The sequence below is a fragment of the Rana temporaria genome, chromosome 5, assembly GCF_905171775.1.
Source record: "Rana temporaria chromosome 5, aRanTem1.1, whole genome shotgun sequence".
Classification (NCBI taxonomy): domain Eukaryota; kingdom Metazoa; phylum Chordata; class Amphibia; order Anura; family Ranidae; genus Rana; species Rana temporaria.
Genome location: NC_053493.1, coordinates 360437703 through 360447161, shown reverse-complemented (window position 1 = coordinate 360447161; position 9459 = coordinate 360437703).

The following is a 9459-nucleotide window of genomic DNA, read 5'->3' as shown; positions in this document are numbered from 1 at the left end:
TTAAATTTTCTATGTGTTTGTTTTGGGGGTCACCTGGGAAATGTTTGCTAGTTGATAATGAAAATACACTTAGTTACACTTAGTAAAGAACTCCAAGCAACACAAGCAAGACATAACAAGTTTATAAAAAAGATTCTGATTTATTTTTGTGAAAGATAAAATTATGGCAAATTTGCTTGAGATGGTATTGCCCCCCTACCCATGAAATAGTCCATGTATTTGTCCCGGACTTCACGGGCACTCTGGGGGGGCAGTCCTGTGTGGCCAGCTTCAAGGCCCGCCAAAGTTTCTGATGGAGCCAAAAGTTGTGCCTCGGGCCCAACCAGGGCCATATAATTTGGAGATTGTCTCCGCAAAAAATTATGCAGAATGCAGCATGCAAAAATAATAGTATTCCACTTATATTCCGCCATGTGGAGAGAGGTGAGGAAAAGGCGGAACCGGCTGGCCATGATGCCGAAAGCGTTCTCAACCACTCTGCGTGCTCGGCCCAGCCGGAAATTAAAGACACTCCTCTCTGGGGTGAGGGTGCGCTGAGGGAATGGCCTCATAAGATGGGGTCCCAGGGCAAACGCTTCATCAGCCAGGAAAACAAATGGCAGGCCTTCTACATTCTGGTCATCCGGTGGCAATGACAGATCATCATCCTGAAGGCGAAGCGCAAACTCCGTCTGCCTGAAGGCTCCCCCATCCGATATCCGTCCATTCATCCCGACATCCACAAAAAGGAATTCATACTGTGCTGACACCACCGCCATCAGCACAATACTGTTGAACCCCTTATAGTTAAAGAACTGGGATCCTGAACGGGGTGGAGGCACGATGCGGACGTGCTTCCCGTCGATGGCTCCCCCGCAGTTGGGGAAGTTCCATCGGGTCTGGAAGTCCAAAGCCACAGACTGCCACTCCTGTGGTGTGGACGGAAGCTGGGGAAGCAAAAATGCTAAAATTAGCCACATAACCTTGCAAGCAGATTAGACAAAGACATTATAAGCATTATAACATTTCTGGGAACTAGCATATTATATCTAAATATATTTAGACAATTAACACATTAAACACCCCCTCTGATGGGCCAGTGCCCACGTTTTGGGGAGGGCTAGATGAGTTTGGGAGTACAAAAATAAGATAATTAGGATTATTGGTGAACATAGACTTTACAACACATTTTTGAGGGGAGGGCTAGATGAGTTTGGGAGTACAAAAAAAATATAATTAGGATTATTGGTGAACATAGACTTTACAACACATTTTTGAGGGGAGGGCTAGATGAGTTTGGGAGTACAAAAAAAATATAATTAGGATTATTGGTGAACATAGACTTTACAACACATTTTTGAGGGGAGGGCTAGATGAGTTTGGGAGTACAAAAAAAATATAATTAGGATTATTGGTGAACATAGACTTTACAACACATTTTTGAGGGGAGGGCTAGATGAGTTTGGGAGTACAAAAATAAGATAATTAGGATTATTGGTGAACATAGACTTTACAACACATTTTTGAGGGGAGGGGGGGGGGACATTACAATGGATATAACACAATACATTGGGAAGTGACTAGACTAGGTAGGTTGGGGCCCAGGATAGCATGCTGGGGAGGTAAGTGATGGGAAATATGCATGTAGGCCAAAAAAGGGGCATCAAAGTTTACAGCATGCATGGGGGCAAAGGGGACATTCACAGCATATTCCAGACATGGTAATTAGGGAAGGAGGAGATAACTACAAGACATTAGCATACATTATAGACATAAAATGTGATATTAAAGGAGAAAACTTACCCTCATATATTCCTCCTGCAGAACCTGGATGATGGCAGAGCAGGTGTCAGGAATGATGAGGCCCAGAGCCTGGGGGGAGATGCCCGTCGAGAACTTTAAGTCCTGAAGGCTTCTCCCAGTTGCCAGATAACGGAGGGTGGCAACTAGCCTCTGCTCAGCACTGATGGCTTCCCGCATAACGGTGTCCTGCCTGGTAATATAGGGGGACACCAAAGCCAACAGGTGCTGAAAGACGGGATCAGACATCCTCAGGAAATTCCTGTAATCAACAGGATTATTTTCCTGAAGCTCCCGCAGCAAAGGCATGTGAGAGAATTGGTTCCTACGGAGCAACCAATTCTTGGTCCATGAACGCGTCCTCCTCCTGTTCATGAACTCCTCATCGTCTAGGTCATAAACAAACAGACCTACACACAGAAGATGCTTAGCACGAAGTCGGCGACGACTAGGTGCCTGCAACATGGCTACAAGGCTAGTTACGAACGACAAATCAGAATTGCACTAAACAGACCGCAGTGAAGAACAGCAAGACCTATGAAGAACGACCCTGACAATGAAAAACGCGGGGACAGGACCGCAATGTAAAACAATACGACCTGACCGCACGTCTCGATTGCCTAGATACGACCCCCACAAGTACAAACTGAACGGCAGAGATCAATCTGAAAGCACAAAGACTGAAAAGCACGAATCGTCACTCACCAAACTTTTACTAACACGCGTAAACACGGAATCAGCAAAAGGAGCCCCAAGGGTGGCGCCAACAAAATCAAACCTCCCCTTTATAGTCGCGTCATACGTCGTGAGCGTCATCGCGCCGGAGAACGACTAGATTTTGGTATGTTACGTGTGTACGCAAAGCAAGCCTGCCGAGCTTCTCGACAAGTTCAACAAGGAACTCGTCGAGGAACTCGACGGGCTTGGCACGTCGAGTTTCTCTGTCGTGTGTACGAGGCCTGAGACCTTGGGACTGAAACATACAGATCCAGGGCACTATGCTGTGGTAACTGGTTCCCAATGCTATTTCTCAAACAACAATTGTTTAGAATGGTGTAGCTAATAAGGAAAACAGCTCTTGTAGTTTAGCCTGGCATTCCAGGCTTTCAATTCATTAGAAAATATAATTTGCCACAATTGTATGTAGGCAATTCATACTGTACATTTAGTCCTATAACAGTGATTTTAACATTAACATAAACCCCTCTAGTGTATTGCGGTTTCCGTCACTCCCAGTTCTTGATGACTCCATTGTACCCCTTCCACCAATTGTCATAATGTAATTGTTACCAATGTTCTAACAATAAATGAAAAAAAGCATGTGCCTTGTAAAGAATGCACTGCTGGGTAGTAGAAATAAGAAAATGTTCCTTCTCAATATTTATGCAAAGATAAGAAAAGGGTAGTAATTGTGCCCCTTAACCTTTAGAAGTGCTCCGCATACAGTACACTATATAGACAAAAACAGTAATGGTCAACTTAGTAAATACAGGGGGCCTCAAGTGCAGCGCCAAACATGTCAGAGGGCCACACAATAGCTTCATTTTTACAAATTTGCTCTTAATAATACATTGTGTTACAAATTGCACCCAAGAAAAAAAATTCTTCAAAAGGTAAAATTAAGGGCTTATTTAAGTTTATGTGTTGCACTAACGCACAGAATGCAAGTTTTTACAAGTGTATTACTTTCAACACATGGTAATCTGTGCACTCCTGTGCGCATATTGAATGACACCCCAAAGTGCTGTTACATTAGCAGTCAGTGTACCCAAAGTGCAGAGCCCAACAATGAACATGGTATACATTGCAGTGCATGGCTTTAAAAAAGTTAGTCTTAAGGCCCATACACACGGTCTGACTTTTTGCCAACAAACTTTAAAATGAGCACGTTTTCAAAATAGTCCGACCGTGTGTACGCTCCATCGGACAAACATTTTTGGGTTTCATCGGACAAAAAGTTCGGTCTGCAAATGAACAAACTTTACGTCAACAAGAGTCCGATGGTGCCTAGTCCGACCATGTGTACAGCAAGCAATCGGACTTTTGTACAAAGTACAAATGCGCATGCTCAGAAGCAAAGACCAGCCGGAAGCGTTCTGTATTTGAAAGAGCACATTCGTGACGCGGCAAGTTCTGAAATCAAGAAAAGCAGCGCACATTCTCTTCTTCTTTATAATGTCATAATACTAAAAGCTGCTTTGCTGGTGATACTGACGGAGTAAAAACAAATGTCTTTACTTTGGATTTGTGTATTTTGGTTATATGAATCAAACATATTTCCATTTTTTTTGGTGGGTCAAGTTAGCACAACCCCATTGCGCAACATGTCTGCTTGACGAACAGACGTTCAGAAACGAACAAAATTGCACGAAAAAAATCGCGAATGCACACAGATGAAACCTCTACTAACTCTCATCCAAGAGAACCGAAGGTCGGAATCTGAAAAACAGAACACAACACAACCCCCGCAAGCAGGGGCGGACTGGGCCAGGTGGAAAAGTGGAGATTGCCCCCCAGGCCACTCACATTATATTAAAAAAGGCCGTGGTCCGCAACGCTGTTTTTTTCTTTTTTTTGCTAAAACTCGGCAGCAGCGGCCGCCGATTGGCTGGCTGGCTGGCTGCTGCCGCGCTGCATTGTGGGAGTTGTAGGAAGGTCATGTGGCACGTCAGGAGAGGGTCAGGGCACAAGCACCGTACATCTCTGTGACTCATGGGCTGGCTGCAGAGAAGAGTCAGTGAGACTGAGAGAGAGACTGCACTGAACTGATCCCTCCATCCCACGCTGCAGCTGTGATCCAGCGATGTGCCCTGTGACAGGGATGTTAGCTGCACCTGTCACAGGGCTGAGAGTGTTCTGTTCTTACAGAGCACAGCCCTCACCCTCCTCTCCACCAATGGGAAACGATCAGTTCAGCCTTCTCCTGCCCCTCTCTCCCTGTGCCCGTCCACACTTGATGCAGCCGTGTGCTGTGAAGGGAATTTGCGGGCAGTCGCAAATCACAATGTCACAACATGAAGATGCGGACAGCCAGTGAGGCCTCGTACACACCACCGGATCTATCCGCTGGGATTTATCCACGGATCAGTTCCAGCGGATAGATCCGGTGGTGTGTACGTCCGAGCGGACATTTATCGGCGGAAAAAATTCCAGCCGACGGATTTCCAGCGGATAAAAATTTCTTAGCATGCTAAGAAATCTATCCGCTGGAATCCTGTCCAGCTGATTGATCCGGTGGTCTGTACAGACTCACCGGATCAATCCGTCCGCTCCTCTCCCTCGCATGCGTCGTAATGATTCGACGCATGCGTGGAAGTCTTTATCTTCCAGCGTCGCGCACGTCGCTGCGTCATCATCGCGGCGACGGCGCGACACGTCACCGCGGATGGATTACGCGCGGATTTCGATCTGATGGTTAGTACAACCATCAGATCAAAATCCGCCAGAGGATTTATCCGCTGGAACGGTCTGAGTGAGTGAGCTGTGACCAGACTCTCCCCTTCTCCCTCACCCTTAGCCTATCATTTAACCTCTTGCCTGCCAGGCACTGTCACAATTTCCAGCTTTCAGTGCTCTCATACTGAGCCCTGGTTCACATTGGAGTGATTTAGCATGTGATTTGACATGTCAAATCGCATGCGAATCGGCAGCACATGCCAGCAATGGCACCATCCAAATCGGTGCGACGCTGCATTTGTGGCGTCACATTGATTACCAAAAGTAGTTTTTGTACTACTTTTGGTGACTTCAGGGTGTAATTTCCATTGACATCTGTGCAGATGTCTCTGAAATCACCCTACAAAGTCGGGACTGACATGCGGGAATGAAATTGTGCGATTTCCCACAGTCAGTGTGAACCTAGGCTCTAAATGACAACACATGCAACACTGTACCCATATTACATTTCTGTCCATTTTTTCACACAAATGGAGTCTTCCTTTTGGGCACCGATAGGTGGCACTATTGGGCAGCATTAATGAGCACCACTGATAGGCAGCACTGATGGCCTCTGATAGGTGGCACTGGTAGCCTCTGATAGGTGGCACTGATGGCCTCTGATAGGCGGCACTGATGACCTCCGATAGGCAGCACTGATGGCCTTCGATAGGCAGCACATATGGGCAGCACTGATGGGTGGCACTATTGGGCAGCACTGATAACCCATGCCTATTTGACCTCTTTTTAGTTAAAGAGGTCAACATCTTTTGGTAAGGTGCCATCCATGAGCACTTCTTTTGCGGTGATTATTTCTTCCTTTTTTCTTCTTGAGGTGGAAGTCTGCACAGAATAAGTGGAAACATCTTGCAAGCATATTCACCGTTTGGACTTTCTTATTGCACATTATTGGCTAATGTTATCTCCCTGACAAGGAGTTTGCACTCTGATGGACACTATTATTTTATTTTATTTTATTTCATAAGTTCTTTATTATCAATATTATTTCACTATCCACTAATTTAATTGTTTTTTCTCACCATGTATGATTAAGTATTTTTGCTGATTATTCACTATTGATTTGCTGATTAATTATTTATTTAGCTAATTCAGATGATCAATATTCCTAGCGCGTACGCTTTTTTCACATATTCACGTTGATACATATCATTGTAATTTTTGGGACAGCAGCTCAGGTTATTTATTTATTTATTTTGTTTTCCATTTATATAATTTTTGGCGCGAGATTCTACCTCCCATATAGTGTGCATGTCCATATAAAAGATCATTCTGGACTTGAGGATAAACATGATAGGCTGCCCATGATTTTTTATTGACTAGAGATCTCTCTCAAACCAATATTGCATTGAAGCAGAGAATGGCTCATACAAATAAAAAACAGTTTGATTTAAAAACACATGTTGTATGCAGGGAAGGTAATGCACCCTAAACTTCTTCAGGTCAGGTTCTGCAAAAGAACCACAGAGTGTGCTAAATATAGCACCGAATCATGAAACTGTTCCTCCTAGTCATCTGAGATTAGTATGGGTGCATCCAACGTGCCCTGCCTTTATAAACTACAATTATGACTCAGTGCTAGATGTCTAACCAAGCACTTGAAAATAAAATATACAGTGTTGTGTAAGGACCTTGGTTATAACTTGCCACAAGATATGAGGAAATTATAAAGCAGGTAAATAACACTCAGTGGCGTAGCAGTGGAATTACAGGCTCTGTAATGTCTATAGGACACGTGAGCTCTGATGCAATCTTCTGCTGAAACTATGAGACTAAACATGTTTGGGCTTCTTTCACACTTAACAGCAGTGGCCCAGATTCAAGAAGCAATTGCGCCTGCGTAACCATAGGTTACGCAGCGCAATTGCTGACTTGCTCCATCGTTACGAATGCTCCTGATTCAGGAACATCGTAACGCCGACTGCAGCCTAAAATCTGCGTGTCATAAGGCTCTTATGCCACGCAGATTTTAGGCTGCATTCTTGCGATGACCGCTAGGGGGCGCTCCCATTGTGCTCAGTGTATAGTATGCAAATTGCATACTAACACCGATTCACAATGTTGCGCGGGCCCTGCGTACGCAAGTTACGGAGTTTCCGTACGGCGTCTTTAGCGTAAGGCTGCCCCTTCTAATTTCACGTCGTTTGCGTAAGTGATTCGTGAATGGCGCTGGACGCCATTCACGTTCACTTTGAAGCAAATGACGTCCTTGCGACGTCATTTGCCGCAATGCACGTCGGGAAAGTTTCCCGACGGAGCATGCGCTCTACGCTCGGCGCGGGAGCGCGCCTAATTTAAATGATTCCCGCCCCCTACGGGATCATTTACATTAGGCGCCCTTACGCAGGGCAATTTTAAAGAGCGCACACGGAATTTACGGAGCTACTGCTCCGTGAATCGCGCGCAGCGCAGATAATTTGCGGGGGCGCAGGGCAAAAACGCTGCCCTGTGCCTCCGTAAAAAAGGGGCAAATTCTAGCTGAATCTGGGCCAGTGTTTACTGAGCCACTGAAAGACTCCTTCGCCAAAAGTCATTTTAGCTGATAGAGGAGCCTTTTCATTGGTATTGCTTATATGTGAACATTAAAATTTCTGCCTGGATTGAAATTCCTGTGGGAGTCACAACATTAATCATTTTAACCCGGAAGATTTTACCCCCTTCATAACCAGGCCAATTTTTGCTATTTGACACTGCACTACATTAACTGGCAATTGCGCAAACCCTGTACCGAAATTTTTTATAATTTTTTTCACACAAATAGAGCGTTCTTTAGGTATATGATTACCGCTGGGATATAAAAGGCGGACAAAAAAATAAAAAGTATAATAAACTTTGATAAACGTTTTACCTTTTGCTATAAAGCATATCCAATACAAATGTAAAACATTTTTTATTCTTCAAAAATTTTGGCCAAAATGTATTCTGCTACATGTTTTTGATTTGAAAAAATCCCAACAAGTGTATATTGATTGGTTTGCGTGAAAGTTATAGCGCCTACAATCTATGGTATTAACTAAGATACTGGAATATTTTTTTTTTATACTATTTATGGTGGTGATCAACAACTTATAACGGGACTGCGATATTGCAGCGGGCAGTCTGACTCTAACTGATGCTGGGGGGGATCTGACTGCCACTGACATCACCAGTGACATTAATACAGTGAAATAATAAAAGTGTGATGCTGTTACTGTGACAGAGAAAATGTATATATTATGCAATTATTTCTTCTCCTAAAACAGCATACAAGACCTCATAGGATATGAACATCCCTTAGACCAGTGGTTCTCAACCTTCTAGTGGCGTGACCCCTTGATAAAATTTCCCAAGATGTGGGGACCCCTAACAGTGAAATTATTTTTTTAGCGTGGGTTGTCAGCACTCAAGGCAAGACAAGTAATTTTCACCCCTAACCCATGGACATTTAGCGCTCCCTGGGTCCCTTCCACTCGTACAGTATTGAAACCCCTTATGGTACATTTTAGGATGTACCACACTTTCTCTTTGTCCTCCTTCCTTTGCCTTTTATCTCTCTCTATCCTTATTTCTTGTTTTTTCCTTCCCCCATCCCTCTCTCTAGCAGTCTTTCTTGTTCTTTCTCCTATTCTTTCTCTCCCTTTTTTTTTGTTTCTCCTCCTCTTTCCCTCTCCCTTCCATGTATTCTCTATTTTTCCTTTTCTTTTTTCTTGTTGTGGGGGGGGGGGGGTTGGGATGAGTAGTTACTCACTGTATCTCTGGGTTCACTGTGTCTCCAACTTTGTGGTGTCTCGTAGCAGTGACACCTATGTTAAAATTAGGAGATAGGGTCTCCTCCGGCCCCTCCCACTTCACATTCCTCACCAGTCAGCCGACCTCTAGTCTCTGCCCCCCAACCTTGCTGTGAACTGAATGGGCGGCTGCGAAGATGCCAAGTGGGCGGCCGTGGGCTTCAGGAACAGCCCAGCTAGGCGGTCGCAAAAGGCTGAGAGAGCAGCGTGGGCCTCAGGAACAGCCCAGGATCCTGTGACCCCCTGGCAAATTGTCATTCGACCCCCGAGGGGGTCCCGACCCCCAGGTTGAGAACCACTGCCTTAGAGGAAAACTGTGATATTTTTGTGTACCACAAATGTGTGATAAGATATTTACAAATCGGAAAACACATGTGAAATTAAATTATGTGAAACATCAACAATGGTGAACAATGTGATAATCCATAAAAAGTGGATATAAATATCCTTAAACTTGTAT